Source organism: Chelonus insularis, unplaced genomic scaffold (assembly GCF_013357705.1).
Source record: "Chelonus insularis isolate UGA/USDA-ARS -01 unplaced genomic scaffold, ASM1335770v1 contig_334_pilon, whole genome shotgun sequence".
Lineage (NCBI taxonomy): Eukaryota > Metazoa > Arthropoda > Insecta > Hymenoptera > Braconidae > Chelonus > Chelonus insularis.
In genome coordinates this window covers 290275-313607 of record NW_023276502.1, presented here as the reverse complement: position 1 = coordinate 313607, position 23333 = coordinate 290275, and the positions used below count along the sequence as shown (strand labels likewise).

General features: G+C 30.5%; 1 protein-coding gene across 4 annotated transcripts in view; it reads left to right on the top strand.

Annotated features, from left to right (window-relative positions):
- Positions 1-23333, top strand: part of zfh2 (Zn finger homeodomain 2) — a 204684-nt gene that overhangs the window by 38091 nt on the left and 143260 nt on the right. For all 4 annotated transcript variants that reach the window (XM_035082035.1, XM_035082033.1, XM_035082032.1 and 1 more), the window contains one exon: positions 5357-5409. The gene's annotated coding sequence lies outside the window, so the exon portion shown is untranslated. The remainder of the gene's footprint in view (positions 1-5356; positions 5410-23333) is intronic.

Below are 23333 nucleotides of genomic sequence, written 5' to 3'. Positions count from 1 at the left end.
AAATGAATTTTGACATCATTCATGCAATCCAGAATTTTAGCTATCATTATCAACACATTAATAATCATTCTCTAGTGTCTATAATTGGCAACAATTTTTTATTCAATGTCTACAAGTGATAGTAAATTAATTTAGATTCAATTGTTATTTGCAAGTCAATTTGATTAGAAAATAGTTATCGGAGTGATTTATTTGCTTTGAAGAAAACTTAATTAAAAAAAGAAGAGGACAAAAGATTTTTCCATCTAGCAAATAAATTCACTGCAATATGCAATTAATTTTACCTACTTCCAAATGTAAACGTAATATGCAGACGTTATAAGGAATAAAATCGGATTTTTCGTTGGAGGCAGGAGCGATGTGTATATGAGAAGTAGCACATACATGTAGTCGTGTAGTGACGAAGAATAAGAGAACAGAGGTATAAGGAAGCAGACAGAATTGGACCCATGTACATGTAGGAGTACAAGGACGATAGGAGTTGAAGCGTAGCCGGAGAAAACCAAGTTTTGCTTACCCGGCTATGTTATGAATACATTATATCCGCCGCTCCAAGGGATGCTGGCACATGCGCCGAAAGGGTGACTCCACCCTACCCCATACTCAGACGACTCTCTACCTCGGCCATCCGAGTTGCGCTAATTATACATGAGCTAACCAACCCGGCCGCTCTTTGGAGCAGAATAGCGAGGGCGGCTCAATCTTTCTCTTTCTCTTCCTCATTTCCGTTTGCTCTTGGTCTCGCTCTTTCCTCTCAAGCCTCAGTCTGAAGAGAGGGTTGCAACGATATTCTCTTAGACCTTTAGACGAGAGAGTATCCTGGGTGGAGCTGGAGAACCCCTTGCTTCCTCTATCCTTCAAGTTTCTCGTCGTTCTCTATGTTTTGCTTAATTACGCGGGAGGCGTTAACTAACTTCCCCCCACCAGATGATCATGGACCCAACGCAACCCTTTGCTCATGAAATAGGAGGAGAATCGTCAACTCTCATTGGCTAGCCAATCGTAAAACACATCTTGAGATTTTTATAATAAAATTAAAATGATAAAAACTACTACTTAAATCATACTCCTTCTTTACTTATTCATTTTAATTTATAATTAAAACTTTTTTCATAAATTATCTCAACTTCCTTCATTTCCATGTGCTCTTTATTAACATCCAGGACTTTGTTTTATCAAAACTCACTCCTTTTATTTTATACTACAATTAAACCAAAATTAATTCAAAAGAACTTGGAACACTCGAGGATTCTGATAAAGAAAATATTCAGCTTGAAATTATCAGAAAAAAATCTCAACTGAAAGTGAGTTTTTTTCAAAGGTCGAGAAAGAGACAAGTTAGAAAAGAGAATTAAAAAAAAAGAAAAAAAAATAAGAGTAATTGTGTAAGGAAATACCATAAGACCAATGGTAGTTTATACAATACGCTGGCTTTTCGCGCAGGTCCTATGCAAAATAGCTTGAGTGTGGGGGTAGGCGGCACGAGAGGAGGGTGGCCGAAGACTCTGGAGCACTACGATGAGGCAAACAACCCCTTAGTTCTGCCGTAGCGGCCACAGACGCCCCCACCATGTCGCGATGTTTTTCGTTGTCGATGACGTCGTCGTCGTAATGTCGATAAGAGCGCCACCCGCATCAGGATCGCGTTAAGGACACATGAGAAATACATATTTTTACATTCTTAAATAGTGAACTATTTTTTCATGATACCTACGATATATCATGACAATGAAAACACCTTAATGTATTTATTTGGTGATTTTATGAATATTTAATTATGATGAATGGATAAAAGTGCCAAGGTATACATTAGTATTATTATTATGCCTTTGCATTCTATTCAATGTTTTTCTCCTTTTTGTAACACGAGTTTACTCATTCTTTTAGATGCTCTTGATGTATAATTAAACAATTACTCCCACATCATGCAATCAAGATGAGCTAATCATTAATTAATTGAAGTTTTAGTAATTAATGTAATTATTATTTAATTACAGTAATTAATTAACTGCGAAATTATTTTTATTCTCCTTGACAATTAGCTATTTTATTAAATAAAAAACAAACCATTTAATCAAGATGATTAATCAGAAAACAAAAAGACTTAAAAATTGGTAACATTGATTGAATAAACTCTTCTACAGTGATTGATAATTAATTTCAATTAAATAACGCAAATCTTTTTTTAGAAAATTATCAGTAAATTCATAAATAAAACCGAAATTAGAACATATGTTCAAAGTAATATTTTAGCAGTTGGTTGGAAAATAAATAACGATATATAAAATAATGTTAAATGTAGGAATAAGATAGAGAACATAATCTCAAATAAGTCCTAAATAATAAAAAGACGTTTAATTAATTAGCCACGTCTTCCAATAGTTTGTAACCATCATCATCGCGATAGTGACGCATTATATCACGTGAGCTAGTGTTTGCACATCACCTAGTCCCAATATTAGACTGAGTTATTATTTAATTAGAGATATTAACGACTGTGTTTGTAATTACAAATGTAAATTGAAAATGAATCATAATTACATGCCACTTTTAAATACCCCACTGTCAATTATGTTTCATAACTTCACTATTCATTTAATTTTGTTTAATCTTGACAGTTACATTGTCACTGATTTTCAGTGAAGGAATGAATCAATTTTATTACATCACTAGTATTTTAAAAAAAAAATAATTCCAATCATTTTTCAATGTTGGATGTTTGAAAGGAAACAATAGAATAAATGTTGAATATTTATAGTGTTGTATTTTTTGTTAAGTGTAATTGAGTAAGATTGTTATTAATTAATTATTAAAAATTAAAAATATGACGTAAAAATGTCTGATGGAGCGTTAGTTGCCAATAAATGTCATTTATATTAATTATCTACTTACGAAGCCTCAGGCATTCTCTGAAACAAAAGAGACAGTGAATCCTGAAGTAGCAACAGTGGAAGTGGGACGCAACGAACTACAGACAGTCATTTGTAGCTGATTATTAATTTTGAGGCGAGGCAAAAGATATCCACTCTGGCACATACTCAACCATCTACAATTCTACACACTCAGCTCGTTTTAGAGGTTCGCCTACGCCTCTTATACAAGCGTACATATAAGAATTAAACATCTTCTGACTTTATCTCTGAAGCAGTTAATTCATTTCATAGCTCATAGTCATATAATACATTCATACTTGGTACATACACACATGCTTTTTAATTACTTGAACTTTATAATTTTTATAGTTATCTCATTACTATTCAAAGATTGTTTTATTTTAAAACTATGCTGTTTTTCTATTTTTCTTTTTTTAATTTTTTTTTTTTTTTTAATTACCAACTAAGAATGTTTTATTAATGACGATTGTCATCAATTCAACCATTTGTTATTTACACAACGGTTTACGTCAATTGAATTGATAAAAAATAAATTTCATTATTTACACTTGAATCATTAATTTGTATTTCTATTTGATACAATTATTAATATTCGACTCTAAAGTGTAAAAATTAATTACAATAACTAATAAATTCATTTAATTGAGTGAGTTGATGTTTTATTGAGAATAGTGGTTGCAATAAAATAATTTGAATGATTTTTTTAAGCTAAGAGTAATTAACAACGAAGTGGTAATTATTTAAGAATACTGCAGACAAAAATAATGTGGACAATTTGCTGGCAAATTGAGTGGAGTGCGATAATATCGAAGAGATAAAAATAAATTTTTGTTGCGTCTTTATAAATGATTAAATATCATATATTCTCAATAAGTTTTTTTTAAAATTACTCTTTTTCTCTGAATTCTTCGACCATTTATTCTCTCAACTTGACATGAAGAAGCACATTCTGTATATATGTATATACTTATCGGATTATATCGGCTGGAATTCCGGAATCGAAATTTATGAGAGACGACAGGAGATAAAAATATGCCCGGTGGCTAATTGATTCGCAGCGTTGACGGAGGTCCAAAGTCACTGAGTGTGTCTCTGGGGCGTAAGTGGAAAAGAGATGGAGAGAAAATGGGAGTACATCATACACAGTATTCAACATTACTGCAGTGTGACTCTCTTGATGGTAAAGTGGTAACGAGCTCTTCTCGCGAGGACCTCGTGTGGTAGTACAGACATTCAATGGTTATTACGAGCAACACCACAGGATCTTAAAGAGAAGGAAGATATGCGTTGCTGTAGGTCCAAGATGCTCACGCATATACGTGCCCCGACTCTCTCGGACTTCTTGCTTAATGGTTATAAAAAATGATTCTCGCGCCCAAAGACATGCAAATTTATTAAGAGTCACAGCCAACAAGTGCCTAAAAAAAATTCTCCGACCTCTGAACACATCATTCTCGCCACATACAGCTTTTACATGCATATATTTACGACCTATCTATTAATTACTGGCCATTTAATTGTAATCTTTATTATCTGTCCCATTTGTTTTTTTTTGACGTTTTTATGATGGAAAATTCATTTGAATATCACCAAATCACACTACGATGATGCTTTAGAATATTTTATTCCAATTGTTTAATAACGATAAATTTTTTTAAATTAATTTGTGAATTAACATTTTAATAAATCACTTGTTATATGTTTCTTATTTTTATTCATTAAAATAAACTTTCAAATCAACACTGATGAAAAAATTATTATTTGTTCAAAGTAAATTTTCTTAATGGCTATATATTTATTATTTATTAAAAATAATTATGATAAATATTTTGTTGTATAATTTTTATAATTACTTAACAATTGTTCGCTTCGATTTTTTTTAATTTCATTGTTTTGATTCCATTCAACAATAATTGTTTTTAATTAAAATAATTCACGACCTACTGTAAAAAAATTTATTGTAATATTTCATTGCAATTATTTGTACTAAAAATTTTTTTATCTTTCCCTAAAGTGCACTATTAGCTGACATTATCTATCATTACTTTTTTTATGTCAATAATTTTTTTAAGCAATTTGGCATTAACATTTTTATAAATAATTTTCTCCAATTGCAATGAATTAACACATCATCGATTCATGGGTGAATTTTGCCGTTATTTTGCAGAATAATGATGTGATATTTCAGAGCTGCAGTAAGACATCTACACACTTAAACCTCTTATTTATATTTTATTCCACCTATATTTATATGTATGTAGGTATTATGTAGGGATATATGTATATATGTATTATGTATCTATACATCTATAGTGTGTATATGTAGTTCGATTCGGAGGGAATTGCTTTCGATGTCAAGGAAGATCTTTTTATCCTGCGAATCGTGACTTGAAAATTTCAATTTACTCGCAAGCATGCATTATTTTCACCGGCTGATTGAGCTCTTATCTTTTGTGTTGCAGGACGTGAGGACGTCAGAAGAACGTATAGATGTGTTCTATAAGTTTCGGAGCTGGTAAGTTTGATTATTTGATTTAAGAAAACTACATATAAAAGAGGCGAGAAAAACTCAAGGGGGAAAAAAAGACGTGAAATAAATTTTCACTAACTCTAAATAATAAAAAATAAATTTTGTCATTTAATTTTTTAATAAATTTCAAATTTTTTTCAATCGACATATGAATAACTTGAGGGAATAACATAAAAGAATATAAAGAATCCAGGTATTCTGATTGGCTCGACATAAACAAAAAATATAAGAAAGAAAAAATAGAAAGAAATAAAATGAATAATAAAAAAAATATAAGCACAAAATGCAGAGAGGGTCTGAGCTACCTTCTCTTTCACATAAATACGGATTTAGTCACGCGGTTTACGACCCAAAACGTGTCGAGCGTCGCGTCCGAGCTGCGCCTAAATTATTAAAGTCGTAAACGATCGAAATCGTCGTTAAACAGCGCGTGAAGCTGACAGTGTCCAAGAAACACACTTTGCTATCTTCGTTTTCTTCTCTCAATGCATCCTCTTTTCTCTCTGTGAACTCCGCCACGACGACATATCGTTTTTCTTCAAGTTTCATTGTTAACCCTGAGTATAAAGGTGTGTAAATATAAGTAGAAACACATGTATCCGTTAAACTTCACTTTAAAGTACTTTGAGAAATTTTTTTCAAGTCAATTTTTCATTGAAAAAAATTATTCCCAAGACAGTTTAAACGATTAAGGATTTTTTTTTTTCTATCTATTGAATATAATAATTAAATATATCCTAGAGTGCTGTAAAAATTTTTTTTAGTTATTTATTTTATAGAAAATTCACTTTTATGAAAGTAAAAGCGATTAGATGAGTCATTTTTTCCAACTACTCTCGAATAAAATATATGAACTCTTGAAATACTTTGAAAAATTCTCTAGGTCAATCTTTCATGCTAAAATGATTTTACAATAAGAAAAGTTTGATAGGAAATTCTCTCGAGAACTTCTATTCCCAATCAAAGCTTTTTTACTCTAAATGACTATCATTTACTCCAAAACACAATTGAAAAAAAAGGAATTATTTATCAAAATTTAAGAATTAAACGTTACATTAATAAATAAGGAAAAAAAGATGATTTAAAATTTTTTCCAAGATTTTTGACATATATAACATATTCAATCGCAACCCCACATCGTTTCTCTTCTCTATACTCGTTTATTTTTCCTTACGATTCTTTCGCGAATCTCCACGTCAACAGCAACGTTGTCGTCGCGTCGAAAACGAAAGAACTCGAGCACAAACGATATTGGGGGAGCCACGTCGTCACGTATCGAAAGATATCTACGTACTGGGTGGGTGACTACAAAGAGGCAAAATCGATTTGCAATTTAAATCGATCTCAGTACGTGCCTGCGGCTCATTCGAAACGATGCACCGATGATTTCACTGCTCGCATTCTCGGATATGTGTTCGATAACACACACCATCTACACAGGGTGTGAGCCACTAAGAACTGTATTCTTTCTTCACATCTTTTCGCAACCGTGACATCAACTAATCTACATTTTTCAATCATTTTTGAGACTTTGACTTACTGTGTGTGATTTGGCACCATTTCATTCACATGATTCAATCATTTATTATCTTTAAGCATTTTATTTCATTTATTTTATAACGAGACCATTATTAAAATAATTTTAAAAAAATATTTTAACTGAATAATAATTATTTTAATGATTTATTGGACTGTAAAAAAATTATTTTGGCAATTTAATTCATTTTTTGAGGGGAAAATAATTATTTAGGGTATTCGAATATTGTTGATCTTCATCAGATGGATTCAAATCATAAACTCTGAAGTTTACTTTAAATTTCTCAAGTATAGTAAACTCTATTTCCAACACAATAGTTACTTTAAGAATGTTTACAAGTGTTTAAATTTTCTACAACGTTAAAAATAAGGAATAATGCACTTAAGTGTTGCGAAATAAAACACTCTAATACAAAGATTTGCGGTGTAATCAATCGAGCATTAGTACACTTATCTACAACATTTTGTTTCAACACAAAGTAATGAAATCACTCAATTTTTAACTGTAAAAAATTTTTCAGAATCGTTATGATCGTTATTACAATCTAGATTTTTATGAAAAAATTTAATTATAAAATTCCAGGATTCTTTTTCTTTGAGAGAAAAAAAAATTATATGAAATTTATTTCTTACTTATTTACCATCAAATAAAAATAATTTTTTACTTTATTCAAATCAAATAGCATTAAAATAATCTAAAAGATGAAAACAAAATACTTTCTAGATACAAAAGATGCTTATTCCATCATTAGTAAATAAAAACCGAAAAATTCTTCAACAAAGAGAAAAATTGCAGAGCTGTTTTCTTGTTCAAGCCGACTCTTGCAAACTAATGCCACCCCTTATGCATTTTAGTATCGTTTCATCCCTCGTCCACATGCATTTATATATAGATATATCGTAAGTCTATGGGTATTTGCAACTGTCGTACATTTGAGTATCTTCTTTTTTACCGCCCCCTATTCGCCCTGATCTTCTTTTCACTCGGCCATTCTTCATGTTTCCCCTTTTTCTACTTCTTTAACTCACCCCTAGCCATCGCCAATATTTCCCTATCGATTGATCAGAACCCAAGACTGCTGGACTTGCTTTTTCTCGTACTCTCCACTTGCTTGCTCTTTTCTCCCTTCCCCTGTCTTACTCAGTGTCCCAGCCACCTGAGCTCATCCCTGGCCTTTTCTATATAGTTCTCTTATTATTTCGCTCTTTGCCAAAGCTACCCCTTTTTCAATTCTGATTTCTTTTTCTTCTTTTTTATTCCAGCCATTCACGTTCATTTATCCGTCTTTTGTCATTCTTTCCATATGTTTTCTTTCTCTGATTGTGAGCTAAATATGATTATTGAAGTTTTTTATATAAAAAGACAATTAGAAAATACTTTTAAGTAGTTCTTTTTAAACTAAATTAGCTTTGATAAAATAACTTTTAGTTAAAATTTTTTTAAAAAATATTTAAAGTCATCTGCTGCTTTATAAAGTTGGAAAAAAGCCAATAATTTATTATGATAAATGAAGAAACATATTGAGAAATTAATTTTGTTACTGAGAAATAGGAAAGTATTCATTTCCATGTTGTAATAGAAAATTAAAAAAGTGATGTAAATAGGTAAAATCAATTTAAATGAAAATTACAAGTCCTTTATAACGTTCCAAGTAATCACTTAAATAACTTCTAACCCAAATTATCTACGATTATGTATATAAAATTCTCCAACTCATTGATAAAATTGATTTGATCCAATTGTTCCCACGTATATTAATTCCAAGGTTTCTGTTAAGTCGATAAAAAGAGATCGGAACAAACCTCGATATCCAAGAATCTAATCACACTTTATTACTTTCAATAAGTTTTTTCATTATCAGCGTCAAATTAAAATAACTAAAATTCTAGAGATAAAAAAAACTTGATTTTTCAAGTTGAATTGTTCTGATATTTGCTCTGAAGCAATCACTTTTATGTCAAACGTAACATGTGCGAATAAATCAAGCAAAGAAAAATCACAAACACGATTATTTGAAAGCTTTTGGATCTAATCTCATTCGGAATAAAATCTATCATTATACTAAGAATAAAATTGAATTAATTTCGAGTATGATATTTGATGAATTATGATTATTCAAGTGAATTGTTTAAAGTAATAAAATGTTCAACTCAATCTCTATCCTCCAATATACAATAACAATCATTTCTCCAAGCACAATTGTCAGTTGGAATCATCATGATAGCATAATATGATTGAATAAATCTTTTCAGACGATCGAACTGAAAACTGTAGCAAGAATTTCTCAATTTTACAATAGTATTTTTTTTATCAACAACTCTAGTATGATGAAAAAACCTATTTTAAATCCATTAAAACTGGAAAAATGATGATATAATTTGATTATTAAACAGCATTTTCAGTTTAGTTGAAATCAAATGTTGATTGTAGCATGTGAAAAAATCAGTCGAGTTGTAATTGAACAAGGCTAAACCACGCGACCGTTATATCCGTATGACAACGCGGTAATGTAATTATGGTAATGACTGTTGTTCGTTACGTGAATAATCCATCGTTGGCGACTCGTTGGCTCAACTGAGCTTGGGCGACATAATCTCACAAAGTGAAATATTCGCAAACAACATGTAAGACTATGTATTTTCATGTTCATATTGTAAACTCAATGAGATTTAATGTAAAAAGAATACCTGCACGCGTTTCGTGAGAATCGACGTTTTAAAATCACCATCCCCCGTACCTCAGCAAGCCTTGAAGAAGACCACGTCGCCTATAATGCTCGTTACTAAAATAAAAATCGGCTAGTTCGAACAAGCCTTAGCCACGCGACCATTACTGCATCGCAGGTTAATCAAATTATGGTAATGACCGACTTGTCTACTGTGTATTATATATACGTCCATCATTATTCAACGTGACCAACGAGATTGTTAATTTCGACAAACATCTTCGATATCCAAACCATTTTTATTTAGCCTACATGCACGAAAATATGCTATAAACATTCAATTATTTCTCAACTACCCTTTATTCATTCGTTTACAACTATTTTTCAAACATTCATCATCATTATGATCCTCTTTGCAAATTATTTTCAACTGTTTTGTGGTAATAAATTTTTGTTTGAATTTAAATTCAATGAGTCTCTTGCATTTTTAGGTTGGTTACAGCTTTAAATGGAACAGTGGGTTGAGAGCCTCTTCGTCTTTAGGATGTCAGAATTGCAACATCTCACTTTCGATACTCTCACGTTAATTCGAATCATTAAAAATTTCGAACAGATATTTTTAAAAATGGGAAGTCATTAATTAAATTTAAAACATTTCTTTTTTCTTAATTTATTTTTGGATTAAAAAATAATTATTTTAATTAATTTATTCATCAGAATCAATATTCTGGCTTAAAATAATTATTTAATTACTTTCTAAATATAAATCAAGTTAATCATGATGAAAGGAATGAATATGAGCTTGCTTTTTATCCAACCTTGGACCTACATTGATTGCATTCGTCTAATATTAATCCAAGAGTGTTTTAATTTTTATTTCTAATGAAGCAGTATTAATTAACATATTTAAATATAGACTATTTAAATGGATAAGGAATGTTCAATGGTAATAAAATAAAATCTGTTCATCTTTCCTGACATCTTTCCAGACTCCACTTCGTCTTTTGTCTCTCCCTGTGTCCCAGTTCACCTCACCTGGTATCCACATGTTGCACACCATAATTATTTATTTCCAATAAACTTTATTGTCCCCCTTCAAAATGTATCCAAAGTGCTGGTCAACTAGTAGCCCATAATTGCTTTGTTTTCCAACTAATTTCGGGGAAACCCATCCATTCTCACAAGTATTAAAAATTTTTTGTTCAACCCGGATTAAACCAAACTTAAATACAAAAGCTTTATTACTTCTAAGCTGTAGAGTTGCTTTTAAATAATATACTTTATTGTTGATGTCAATGGTGCTAAATAAAAAAAATTCTAAACATTAAAACTATTTCTGAAAACTTATCCAGAGTATTATTTTACTCATTGAAAAATAAGGCTTTCATAAAAAAAAAAAAAAGAAATTGTATATCGTAATCCACTCCAATACTTTCCCCTCATCAATAGGGATGTCAATAACATTGTAAGAAAATATTTAAACTATCCAACAATACCTAGTCGGATAATTAAATTTATTTGAATCTACACATCGTCGCCTGCGTGTGTGCCGATCGCCTAACTGTTAGGATAATAACAGGCGGCGCCGGTTCGTTACAAATTAATGATCGAGAGCTGCGGGGGAAAGAGCGAGAAGGCAGGGTAGCCTTATTCCCTTACCAATGGGAAGCCGTGATTTCGTAACTGATTTCACGAAGCCTTGTGCATACATCGATACCTAAGTGTGAAACCAACGTATTGTATACACTTTTTTTTTTTCATAAGATCTACGTGTGAAAAAATTGAATTACATAAAAGTTTTATTTTATTTCCATTACTATCCGAATTGCCGATAATTTAATAGCGTGAGAAAATGATTGCTTCATCAAATTTCATATCTTGATTATTTTTGATTTGTTTATCTAATTTAGTTTCCTTATCTTCATTAATTATTTCCATTTTTTCTCTTTTTAAATTTTTATTTCCTAATTCGCAGTCTTTTATTGCAATTTATGTCCCATTAAATAAACCTGGTAAAAAAATATATATATTTATTTCTTATGTAGGATTTAAATGAAAATAGTCATCGATGATGATGATGATAACGATGCTCCATCGCTTCTCTCAAGAGACCTCATCTTAAAAACTCTACACCCTTGAGGCACTTCCATGCGAATGAATCCGAATGAATCTCATTATGACGCCACGAGATTTTTACGCCTCATATTTTTTATCATCTTTTTTCTCCCTTACGCTAAGGGTGTTGTGCTGATGGTATATAGTAGGAAATAAAAAAGAAGACTCTCTGAATTTTTCGATCTCATTTTGCAGATTTTAAAGTTACACGGGGAAGTTTATATTGAAGAAAGCAACTGAAGTTTTAAGATTTATAACGTTATAAGAAAAATAATTAAAAATTGTCGCCATGTTATATCTATATTGAAATACTAGTATATATAAGAGAGTCCATCAGACGTTTCAGTCGCCAATAATATGGATTAGACGAAATTAATTACCAATCGGATTCGATCGCCGGAACCTCCTTGCATTTCTTACTTTTTTTTTTTGCTCCAACCACGCTCACCCCCTACTACAATTATTGATTGAACCTTCCTGGAAAAGAGGAGATAACGACCATGTAACTCTTCAGGTTGTGAAATAAAGCTATCGAGTGAATATTATTATAAGTAGGCATGCGTTGATTGCCTAGTCAATCCAATCTTTTGATTGATTAATTAAATAGTTAATTATTATTTTTATTGAAGTTAAATGATCAGAGAAATATTAAATAATATTTATATTAAATTTTTTTCAATACAAGTTGATTAATAAAATGAAACTGTTGAATGTTTTGAAGTAAATTATGCAACTGACCATTCATTTATTGCTAAAAAAAGTACTTAATGGTGTAGCAATCAAATTTTAATGACAAAAAATAATTATAAGACCTGATTGATTAATTAAAAAGACTGAAAATAATTTTTGAGATCCTGCATTGATTACAATGTGGTTAAAGTTAATATTTGCATGGAAAAAAATTTTATAGACACATAAATGTTTGATTGCCACCCCTTCTGGACGTCATTTCGTAAATTGAAATTGCATTCAAGAGGGTAAAAAATAGGAGAGTGGTAGGATGAGAAATCGTCTTGTAATTAACACGGCTCGTAATCAAAGTCTGGATGACTGAAAGAATTCTTGATTGCAGATTGAACACTTTTTATTTCTCAACCGTAAGAAGGAGAGGAAAAAAAAGCGTTAAACTCGTGGGATAATCTACTATACTCGAGGTACCATAGAATTTTCATTCGCACGGTTTCATTTCGATTAACGCTCCCTTATTTAAGAAGGGACTTGAGACAATTTTCTTGCTGTACTTGCATCTTGATGATAGCTTTTGTGTAAAGAGCATGAGAGAAAAAAAATTATTTATTGTTAACAACAAATTAAAAATCATCCCCTAGCATCTTTTTCACCATCCCAAATCGGCTCTGGTCTCATTATCTGATATTATACGACGGTACCACTCTGAACTATTATTTTTTTTCTTGACTTTTAGCATTTTTTTTGCACTGTATTGGCTCGACATCAGCACTTATTAGAAGCCAGAAGCACAGAAAAGGGAATTCATAGGAACATAAGCTGCTTCGTTTGCTAGCCAAGTTGCACGCGCGTAATTATGCCGCACAGTGATTGGCGTGGCTTCGTGGAATCAAGGATGGGGTTAGTTTGCTTCAAGCGTGTGTTTAAATGCAGGGGTGTAAGCCGAAAAAAGAATAAAATACAGAGGGGTTTTCTTAGCTCGAATTCATTAAGACTAAAAATCAATAGAGGTTTTTTTTACTTGGCGTCAGCTACTACGAAAAAAAGTACAAAAGAAGAAGCATTAACCACATGAAATATAATCCACCGCTTTCAGACTTTCTTCTTCTTCTTCTTATTCTAGTCTATTCTATTTTTTAGAAAAATAATTACTATCTATGTTTATTTTTCGATCAATATTCGATCATTCTTTGCTTCATGGATAAATTTTTTGTAAGAAATTAAAAAAAAACAAATTTATCAAAAGAAAACATTCTTTTGTGAAATTAAAAAAAAAAATATTGGTAATTAATTTTTAAATATTTTTATTATTGAGAATAATATTGGCAGATAAATATTAATTTATTTAAAATTTACAATTAATTTTTGTTTAAAGAAAAAAATAATTTATTTTTTAAATAAAAATAAATTCACACGGAAAAATGGAGTTGGTATATGAATATTATTTCAGTGGGTGAGTTAAAATATTTCAAAAAAATGATATGTCATTAAAATTGAGTTGGAGACGTTTGAAATGAGGATTCTGGAATATGCTTAAAGCTATCCAATGGTTGAATATTTCGAGAAAAAAAAAATTGTATCTTGCAACTTATTTAAATAATTACTCTTAATCACCTCACAAACTGATCATTATTTTAACAAAACGTTCTGAATTTTCATATAAAAAATTTTACGACTTTTTTCCATGTGAAAAAAATTCTATGCAATAATTCTAGTGGTTAGATTGATTGGAAGAAATTGTTGAAGTGGGCGTTATGAGATTTTAATTTGATTTAAATCGGATTGTTGGTGGAATAAAATTTTTTTATATATAATGTGTCATTATGTGTGGTAATGTTGGCTATACTGATACTCTACAGGGTGAAACTTGTCTTTAATTCGCCATGTGTGTTAAATAACTCGAGACATAAGCATGTGAACTATACATGCATTTAGGTAAGAGGGAGAAAAGTTTGTGGGGGAATAGCCGCTAGGTGCAATTACCATTGATTACGCGCGAATAACAGAGTCCGCGAACCTATGGTTTATCCGCATGAAGTAAAAATGCGTTTCTTCATTTTTATCGTTATTATAATAATTATTATTATAATTTCTCTTATATTCCATATTTCATTATTTTGCCCTGGAAATGAGCCCTAATAAAACCAGTAATGTACCAACTCATGTTATAATATGCACGTACTACATTTAATTAACAAGGACGAAGAGAAATATATTTAATGATACCAAGATCTGTGCAATTCTAAAAACCTAAAGTTGGAAAAATATCAAAAAAGTTCTTCTGAATTAATCGTAACCACTTTGATGAGGTCATTAAGGGTAGAAAAATTTTTTTCGCCTTCTACAAGCCAAAACTTGCAATCGAGGACAACCCTCATCGCGAGGAGGGAATTTTCAATCGCGAAAAAACCCCAGGGGGGATATCTTATGTATATATACCCACATCCCTCGTTTTCTTTCCACCAACATAATGAGACTCGACATCTAAATCGTCCTTTTTTATCGTTTCTAAGTCTGATGTGTTGAAAAAAATCTATTTATCTACATCGAGCTATCCTTTTTCTAATCAAATATTTTTATCTCACTCCATGTATTTTATCCTATTATTTTTTAATAATATCCATGTGCTACACGTGTCTGTGATTCAACAACAGATAATTAATAATAATCCAACAATTAAATTAAAAAAAAAAAAAAATGTTGAGAGAAGAAAAAAAATGGCTTTTGATTTTAAAATTAGTTCAAATAAACAGAGTTAAATGAGACAATAGATTTTTTTCTCTCACATATTTTTATCTTTTTATTTGTTCCAACTGACCAACTACAATCGATTGATATCTTTACTCGTTCTCCACGTGTCCTACATCCCTTGACCGTTTGTCTATACATGAACACCCACAAGTAAAGTGATGTTAAATCTGTTGATGTTCTCTTTTTTGCTTTTATTCACTCGTATTATCTATCACAGCTATGAACTGTAATTGTATACTCGATTACTTCTCTTCCTAAATGCTCCAATTCTCCGAACATCACATCCTAGAATTTCATAACCACAAAAAAAATATTTTGTTGCCACCAAAGTTTGTCTCTGTAATAGTTTCTGTTGGGTCTAAAAAAAATACTTCAAGTCATAATGGATCGATTAAATATATTAGATATATTTAATATATGTAATCGATCGATAATATATTTATTCAATATATTTGAATATATTGAATAAATATATTAATAAATGCATCACTGAAAAATGATATTTATTATTTATTATTATGGTTAATAATTATTTTCACATTAAATAAAAAAAAATGTGGAAATTACTATTCTGATGCAACCTTCATTCTTAGAAGAGATTTTTCCACTGCTATTTAATTTAATTTAAAGAAATTTATGTATTTATTTTGTTTACTTTAGGAAGGTTAAATTTAAATGAGATTGATTATAAAATTTGGTAGCTTACCAGCTGTCAGGCGATTTTTCGATTCTCATGTGCGGTTTGAATTAATAATCGAAAGATGATAAAAGGCTAATTTTATAGTCAACGATAATAAATTCCATTGGTTTGGATATCGACACTTTATAAACTTCTCAATGAACCGTTGCAGGAGCACAATTGACTTTATAAAATATTCATGGAGGGATGGCAAAAGAAATGGTTGCAATTACGTAACGACATCCGGTTTGATCAATTTTCTGCGAAAAGGCTATAATGGCTATTACATCCAACATATAAGCTTATAGGTCATTATAAAAACGGTACATTAACGTGTATGCATAAATATCGTCATTTGTCAAACTATATATGTAAATATTAATCAAATTATTAACAGCAATAATAATATTTTCGACTGATTATTTATCTCTTTTTATTTGCATTTAATGACAGAATTTATTATTTATCTCCATCTAATCAAATACTTTTAAACTATTTATTATCAATGAAAATTAAGATTAAATGTCTATGAATTTTTTTTTTTAACTAATGACTTTGATTAATTGCATTTAATAATGAAAAGTTGCATGATTGAGTGTTGAATATAATTATTCCAAGTGAATTAATGAGTTATAGTGTGTGCACAAAATATTCTTTGAGGCAACGAAATAGACGAAAGAAGTATGTAAATCCACTAAACAAGTTTAGAATGAATTATACCAAGATAGAGCAAAATTTAGTCGCGTGTCGCAATTTCCATTTCAGCAGCAAGTCAACAAGATTATTGATATAGTTTATTGAAGACAGCAGAGTGGATGAAAATAGTATGCACCCATAGCGAGAAAAAAATACATGAGAAGTCTGTATATATAAGCACGAGGACATTAGAATTAGAATTATAGTTGGACACGTGCTGCTCTTACATTTTGAATCACCGCACAAGCCAAAAAAGAAGGGATAATATTTTAATTTAAGATCGACACGATCCGGAAGCTGTAAGGAGGGCCAGAGATTAATTTATTTACGTTACTTTCTCTTTCCTTCTTTATTAAAAATTCCTGGAAAGCTATATTGAGCATAAATTAGATACATCGGTTATATTTCAAAAAATGCTTCTTGTTCCTTGTCTAACAATAAAAAAAAAACCATCAATGTCAGGTATAAAATTTTCTAAAAATTATGTCTTTTTAAATAAAACTACGTTGACTCTTTTTTGGTCAACTTTACACGAAGATTAGTTTAAAAATATATATATATATTTTATTATTAATAAATGTTATTTATTGTAAATGTTTTTCTATCAGAGGGTAATTTCGATAAATATTGAAAGAAGAATATATAAATGCAAACATGTATTGGAATATATACACACATATGAAACTTTTGACACTACAATGACACTAAAAACGTTATCCACATATTTCTTTGTTCTCTTTTCCCAAAATGATTCCCACACTGGTCTTAATTCCCGAGTATTGTCCTGGAACTCAAAGACAAACATGTCGCTCATACGTACATCCTGGTAGAGAATAGGTAGTGACAAACGCACACACTGTTAGGAAATCATCATTCCATCTATTATTTCCATGATCCCTCTGTGGAATAAGGTACTTAGGTATGTATACGACTAGGACAGGCATTGACGAAAGACACCCAGAAGTCGAAGTGACACTCGTGTATCTTGGGGGCCAAGCAAGCATGTATATAAATTGTGAAGAAAAAAGGGCATAAAAAAGAGTCACAATGAAATTTCTGAGCATGTGGAGTGTATGGATATCTTGGAGTTCGTCATCAGTGAATAGAATGGAGAGCAAAAGACGATACAGGGGTTTCTATCAAGACCTAGAACGATCAACCCCCGTGAGACAATAATAGAAACAGTGCAACCCCCTGTACCGACCTAAATACCAAAAGTACATGATACCTATGTCGTTTACAGAGCCTAGCCTAGCACCATGGACCCCCTTCTTGGCTTCTCTTCTTGCTATATATGTATCGTGATACAATTAAAATACGTTGCGGTGGTTTGGGGTAAGCTTCCTGCCCCTCTCTTCTCCCATTGACCCACCACCTCTTTTCTCGATTTATGCGCACCTTTGGGGTTCGTTAGGTATCTAGGGCAAGTTCGATCCTTGGTGTTTCAAAGTATATAGACTACGTAAAATATAGATTGGCGGGTTACAGGAGGTGGTAAAAAGGTGACGGTGCCCTAAATTCGTTACCTAAATTTAGGGACATGTTAGAGGGTGAAATCTTTGATTTCTTTTTCCTTTTCATTCGTTTATAAATGTGCTATAGGCGCGTACAAATCCAATCGTCGATTATCGTCGCGAATCGGTTAGGTTTTTTTTTTCTTTGATCACCCGTTACGACCCTTCAATGACGTTGGGGCGTTTAACGATCAAATCCTAGTCACCCAAGACCAAACTTTTATATAATTCAATTCATCTTTTGTAACATTTGCATCACACTGACGATCAAATCCTAGAGAAGTCGTTGGAAAATATTCATTATTTTTCCCATGCATTCTTAATTATATTATTAATCTTATTAATTACTCTAGTGTTCATTTTAAGTCAACAGTTATCCTACATGTTTGGAGTCTGATTCATAATTGCTTGAGATTGTTATGAAATGTTTCAACCTGAGTGTGCGGATCGTAATGCTATCTATGATTAGAGAAAATAAAATCATCAACACAAGTGATGTGGAAAGATAATATAAAAAAATCCACATTTATTGTAACAATAAAATGTTGATGATAATTCTTTTATTAAAAATAAACCAATCAAAATGTTTTTAGTGTACTTTCATTATTTTCTAAAGACTGTCAATCATTTCTATACAATTTATTTAAATTTAGTAAAAGCTGCTAATGAAGAAAATAGCAAAAATATTAAAGAGAAAATGTGAATTCTTGATTTTGGATTTAAAAGTAAAATTTATGTACACAGTAATAGATTAGGAAAGCGTGAGAAATGTTCAGTAAACAAATCATCTGTGTAAATACATAAATGGTCAATAATTCATTTAAAAAATTTCCAAACAAGCTTAAAAGCAAAGCAAGTAAATCTTTTTAACTTTCATATTTATGCTCTCTATTCTCTGCATTCTACATGATCTGTTTTGAGTAACGCATCGATAGTTTTTCTCACGTTTTCAAAATGCATTAAACTGAAGAGTTTATTGGTAACTCAAATTTAAATCTATGCATTTACAACTTGAGTTAATGACTCAACGAATATCATGTACATAAGTTATTTCATTATTCATTGCAAGATGCTTAGCCTAAGTCATGCATCAGTAAGGACAATATATTTTAAATAAATTTTACAAAGTTAATGGACTGCATATTGACTTTTAATATTAATAATAACCAATAGTTTGAATCGATTATCATTTTAAACATAAAAAAAAAGTATTGTTTACTCGAATCAAGATTGTTTGAAGATGATGGTGTGAATGGATTTAAGGAGTGGAGGGAAAGACTTGATCTTTAATGTGAGAAGGATTTAGATGAAGGAAGAGTAATTAATGAAAGTAAAAAAATATGATATCGATGAGGTATAAAGCAGCTGAATAATAAATGTAACTACGGATGCATCATTACGAGGCCACACAATTTTTCTAGGTGTAGCTTCCTGTGTGACGTCACAATAAGCGTAATTACAATTAATACGCCAGGAAGCAAGTAAGAGATACAGAGTTATAGGAAGGGGAATGACGATTTAAAGAGTATACATATATGAATGAATGAGGCCCGACGAGAGAGGAGTGTAGTAAGAGACGTACGTCCGCGAATAGACAGTCGGACAAGCGAGATAATTAGGCGGGACGAGACAGGACGTGCGCATTAATTAATTAGCTCAATCTATGTCAACTTCGCTTATTATTGTACTCTTAAAAGCGCACAGACAAATGTATAAAGGCTAAACTTATAATGTAAAATTTCTTAAAACGTAATTTATATTGTACATGGATCCATTTCAGTTTGTCTTTTGAATGGGGTGATTCATTTTGAAAAAATTTTTTTGAACGATTTTTTTTGCTTTGGACTCTTTTGTTCTAGAATGGTAATGAGGCTTGGATTGATTGGACATGAGAGTTCGAGTGAATAGATAGTACTTCTTATTAAATATTAAATGTAATTACGAATTACTTGAAATTAATTAACTTCTTTGATTTCTAGTATCGAATTTTTTTTATTTAAAGTATGATGTCTGTGTATGTTTTAATTTCTTTAAATAATTATTAAATATATTTTTAGCAGAATTAAAAATGAATGGTAATAAAATTCAAGGATTAAGATTAATGTTTATTATTAAAAAATTTCAAAAATTCGCTTTAAAAAAAACATTTTTAGAAATTAATAAAAAATATTATCGAAATATTTTTTTTATCAACAAAATCATCGAATAAATTTTTTTCTGATAGTAATGATCTACTTCTGATGCTTTTTTTTTAATGTTAAACAAGCATTCAACAAATCATTTGACGAAACTTCATTGAAATGAAGAATTCTTCGGATGTTTTGCTTATAAAATTCTTAATTAGCATTAAAAAAAAATTAATTAACTCTTGATTCACAAAAAATAATAGTAATTTACAGTAGTAGTTTGAGAATGCAATCAACGGAGGTATCATCATTCCAAAAATATAACTAGACACTTAAAATTTATGTTTAATACAAAACAATAAAAAAAATTGTTGTTCATTGGAAAGATATAAGCTGATCTAAGCGAATTGGGAAAGAAAGATAGGTAAAGAATACTGGAGAAAGAGAAAGAAGATACTTTCAAGTGGTCGTTGCTGACATCAGTTGGCACCACGGGTTGTGCTCCGCCTGAAAATAATTAATTTATGCTAACGAATGAGAAGCGTAACGGCTGCGCTCTTAAATTCGCGCCATTGAGCATCCAAGTGTCCGTAAGTCCCTCTTTGTGGCATTCTCTTTTCGTCCGAACACTAGCTGTGCCCTCTCGCTCGACTGGTTTATCCATCGAACTGTTCGAAACTGGTTGGTAATATCTTAAAAGTAGCGAGGACCATAAAAGAAAAAAATTGAAATAGTTAAAAAATCCATCGGATCCTCTATTTTCCCTTCACTCTTTCACCTCCCCTTTTTAGTGATCGAGACAATAATCCATTTCAGTTTTAATTTTAGAGTACTTTGGACTCCATCCAACCGAAAATATTCATTTAATTTTCGTCTTCCATTGTTATAACAGTTAATTATTGCTGCAATTAAATATTTTCGATGGTTTAGTTTTTACATTTGCTCACAATTATCAAGAAATAACATTCCTATCGGTGTCTTATTTTCAATAAACAATCAGCTTAGCTAAAAATGATCTTTTTATTATTACATTTAATATTTATTAAAAAATTTAATTAAAGTGATTGTAATAAAATACAGTAGTATTCATTCTAATATTTGTAATGTCCATTTTATTTTTTTATCTTAATTAAATTAATTGCATTTAATAAATAGTTTTTTCAGCTGTTTTGATAATTACTCAATAAAATATTTAGCAAAGTTTAAGAATATTTTCAAAAAAAATTTTCAACGGTATGTGAATGCTTGAAAAATATATTTTTACACTCGACTGAATTTATGTCAAATTTTTTAATGAAGACAACTAATAAAAATTTCCATTTAAAATGACATTAAACACCAAACATTATACTTTATGCCTCATTAAATCCATCACCCGGCTATTAAATTCAATGCTAGCGTAAACTAGATGCTCAAAAATATTTTTGTTGACCTCATACAATTATTTTGTTGATCAAATTTTGTTGGCAGACACATACACTAAACATTTAAAATTGTATTAATGCCAAGTAATTTGAACTATTATTCTATTTCTAATTTCTAACTAATTTTTTATACCACCTGAACAATCCTTAACAAATTAAAAATTAAAAAATCAATCCCAGATCATTTAAATATCATTTCCAAGACATGAAATTGATTTCCTATTGAGTGAAAAAGTACTGGCTGAAAGTAAAGAAATAATTTAAAAAAGGATCGCAAGCGAGAAATAGATTTAACGATGATAAATGATGGCGATCGTTATGATCGTGAGGATTAAATTTACTTACTTTAATAAACCCTATAATTTTGACTCGTCACCGATAACACTCAACCTATCACTAATCACTCAGTCATCATGGGAATGGATGATTGCACCATTTCTTAATGTCTAGAGTGTGTATCAATAAATATCCTATATACATATATACAAACATTTACATACCAAAACGTGTGTAAACGTCAACACAGAGTGGTCTACCAATGTTATAAAAGCCGCGATCGATGGCGAGAATTCCAAGTCAGCCGGGACTCGCCAAGTATCCCTAAGATAAGGATCAACGACGTAGCTTCGACTGGATATAATTAATTATCGTTGAGGCAAGTCTTATACCGTGGATAGAGATTTACCCCCCGCGGAAAACCTGCACGAGTTGCTCATAACTCCTAGATACATGTATATGTAGATGTATGTATATGTACATATTATTAAAAAAAAAAACAAAAACTTTATCCTTCACATTTTATCTTCTCTATTTTGAATAACCTCTTAAAATGATCATTCATTGATAATTAATTATTTTAACTATTCAAATTATTTTAATGCTTTTTTTCTACTGACAATAAAGTGATAGTAAAATGATTGATGGATCTCTCGAGTGATAAAAACGCATTCCCACTCTTCTTGTTTTATTTATTTAACTTTGAATTATTGCCTTTTTTTAATTAACAAATGCACTGTGAAATGTAAATTGAAAATTAAAAAAATACAGCTGTTGTGTTCATTAATTATTTATTTACAAATTATAAACTATGTTAATTGAGCTGAAGTAAAAAAATAAATAATTAATTATGACCTAATTGTTTTATCAATTAAAAAAAAAACACTCTTGAGTCAACGAATCAATTTAAAATAAAAAAAATTATAATTATAAAATGTCCGACATTTTTTTTTTTGCATTTAATTGTTTTTATTGAGACGAAAAAAAAAAATGATTGCTCAACATTAATGTAAGGAAATTGTGTTACTCTGCTACCGTATAGCTAGAGGATATTGTTAACCAATAAATTGTAAATGAAAATCATTAAATCAGCAACAAGAAATTTAAATCAAGCCAAGTAGTTAGAGATTCAATTAAAAATCAATTGAACTGTTAAGTTTTTTCTCAACAATTCAACCCATATAAATCTTCGTTTGATTAATCAGCAGTTAAACTGATAGTAATCATCATCACCAATGAAATGTATTTTCTGTATCTAATTAAATTTTTCCTCTCTTTATGTTCTCTATTCCCCACACCTTAATGCATACTTGAACCCGTTATCATTCTTAGAAAATCCCTGACCGTACATATGTTTTATATTTTTACTCTTACACTTACAGATCGTCTGTGTACATGTGTGGGCACACGTTAATGTATGGAAATGCATTCCAGACATG